Raw genomic sequence first — 3,014 nt, 5'->3', positions numbered from 1 at the left:
GCGCGTGGCGCGCGGTGCGCGCGATCCGGTCGCTGGGCCTAGAGGTGTCCGTCGAGAAAACCAGGGCCATGTGGTTTCTCCGCTCGGCCCGGTTGGCGGCGCCTCCCCAGTGCTGGATCTGCGTGGGGGAGGGGATGGTCAGGGTCGGGTCCCAGATGCGGTACCTGGGACTCGAGCTTGACGGCCGGTGGCGTTTTGACCGCCACCTTGAGTCGCTGGCGCCCCGGGCGGAGAGGGCGACCGCTGCGCTCGGGCGCCTTCTCCCGAATCTCGGGGGACCCTGTGGACGGGTGCGTCGTCTGTTCGCGGTGGTGGTGCGAGTTTTGGTCCTGTACGGAGTCCCTGTATGGGCGCGCGATGTCTTGGCTAGGGGGCGCAGTGGCGGCACACGGTCGCTGCTGCGTCGCATCGAGCGCAGGCTGGCCATAGGCATCGTGCGGGGGTACCGCACCATTTCATACGCGACGGCGATGGTGATGTCGGGGCTGATCCCCCTCGAGCTGGAGGCCCGCGTGTTGGCGGATGTGCATACGCACTCCAGGGAACTCCGGCTCCGGGGGGTGGCCCCGGATCAGGCGCGGCTCATGGTGGATGAGCTCAGGCGACATGCTCGGCGGCACGCAGCCCGGGAGTGGCGCGATAGCCTTCCCGGGACGAGGGAGGGCGAGAGGCGGGCCGTTCGGGCCATCCTCCCGGTGTTCGATCAATGGAACAGGGGATGGATGGGGCATAGGGTCTCCTACCGTGTGACGCAGGTGATGAGCGGGCACGGGTGCTTCGGCGACTACCTGTGTCGCATCGGGAGGGAGACCGAGGAGGCGTGTCACCACTGCGGCGAGCCGCGGGACACGGCGCAACACACTCTGGAGGAGTGTCCGGCATGGGGGGGAGAGCGCCGTGCCCTGCGGCGCGCGGTGGGCCACGACCTCTCGCTCCCGGCTGTCGTCGCTGCGGCAGCCGGTGGCGAGGAGGCGTGGAGGGGGTTCGCTTCCTTCTGCGAGCGGGTTATGCTGCGGAAGGAGGCTGCGGAACGGGATCGGGAGCGTAATCACGATCCCGGCCGAAGGGGGGGGAGGCGCCGCAGGGTACGCCCCGGGGGCGTACCCCCGTTGCGACGCCTCTGACGCGACCGGGGACGCCCTTGATGATCTCGAGGCGGGGGATCGGATATCCCCTTACACTCGGTCACCAACGGCGTCCCCGGAGGCCGCCGGGCATCTCGGGCGGGGGCCCGGAAGCTCATCGGGCGGCCTAACAGGGGGGGAAGGCGCCACGTCGTCCGTTGCGTGGTGCCTTCGGATAGAGTAGGTACGGGAGGGGGCCGCGTCCCCCCTGGGTGGTATGCTAAGGCGGGGGCACACCGGATTGACATGCGCGCGCAGAGCACGGGTGCCCCCAGGAGTCTAGGGACGGACGGGGAGGAGTTAGTGGGTATACTCGGCGTTGCACCAACCAGCCGAGGAGTCCCACATAACCCGGACCACCCCCCCCCGGGGGGGTTCGGGTATCCGTAACGAGATTACCTCCTCGAAAAAAAAAAAAAAAAAAAAAATGGGATAGAGGATAGGATAGAGGATAGGATAGGATAGGGGATATGATAGAGGATAGGATAGGATAGATGATAGGATAGGATAGAGGATAGGATAGGATAGAGGATAGGATAGGATTGGGGATATGATAGGATAGAGAATAGGACAGGATAGAGGATAGGTTAGGGGGTTTTATAGGATGGAGGATAGGATAGGATAGAGGATACGATATTGTAGAGGAAAGGATAGGATAGAGGATACGATAGAGGATTGGATAGTATAAAGGATAGGATAGGATAGAGGATAGGATATGATTGAGGATAGGATAGGATAGAGGAAAGGATAGGATAGAGGATAGGATATGATAGAGGATAGGATAGGATAGAGGATAGGATAGGATAGAGGATAGAGGATAGGATAGGATAGAGAATATGATAGGATAGAGGATAGGATAGGATAGAGAATAGGATCGGATAGAGGATAGGATAGGATAGAGGATAGGATAGGATAGATGATAGGATAGGATAGAGGAAAGGATAGGATAGAGGATAGGATATGATAGAGGATAGGATAGGATAGAGGATAGGATAGGATAGAGGATAGAGGATAGGATAGGATAGAGAATATGATAGGATAGAGGATAGGATAGGATAGAGAATAGGATCGGATAGAGGATAGGATAGGATAGAGGATAGGATAGGATAGATTATAGGATAGGATAGAGGATAGGATAGGATAGAGGATAGGATAGGATAGAGGATAGGATAGGATAGAGGATAGGATAGGATAGAGGATAGGATAGGATAGACGATAGGATAGGATAGAGGATGGGATAGGATAGAGGATGGGATAGGGTAGAGGATAGGATACGATAGAGGATAGAATAGGGTAGGATAGAGAATAGGATAGCATGGATGTGATTATAGGATAGAGGACAGGATAGGATAGAGGATACGATATTATAGAGGATAGGATAGGATAGAGGATAGGATCGAATCGGGGATAGGATAGGGGATTGGATAGTGCATAGGATCGGATAGAGGATAGGATAGGGGATTGGATAGGATAGAGGATAGTATAGGATAGAGGATAGGATAGGATAGAGAATAGGATATAATAGAGGATAGGATCGGATAGAGGATAGGATAGGGGATTGGATAGGACAGAGGATATGAGACGATAGAGGATCGGATAGGGGATTGGATAGGATAGAGGACAGGAGAGGATAGAGGATAGGATAGGATAGAGGATAGGATAGGCGATTGGATAGGGTAGAGGATAGGATAGATTATAGGATAGGATAGAGGATAGGATTGAGGATAGAGCATAGGATGGAGGATAGGATAGGATAGAGGATAGGATAGGATAGAGGATAGGATAGGATAGAGGATAGGATAGGATAGAGGATAGGATAGGATAGAGGATAGGATAGGGTAGAGGATAGGGCAGGATATAGGATAGGATAGGATTGAGGATAGGATAGGA

The sequence above is a fragment of the Halictus rubicundus genome, unplaced genomic scaffold, assembly GCF_050948215.1.
Source record: "Halictus rubicundus isolate RS-2024b unplaced genomic scaffold, iyHalRubi1_principal scaffold0283, whole genome shotgun sequence".
Classification (NCBI taxonomy): domain Eukaryota; kingdom Metazoa; phylum Arthropoda; class Insecta; order Hymenoptera; family Halictidae; genus Halictus; species Halictus rubicundus.
This window is presented reverse-complemented; position numbering follows the sequence as displayed.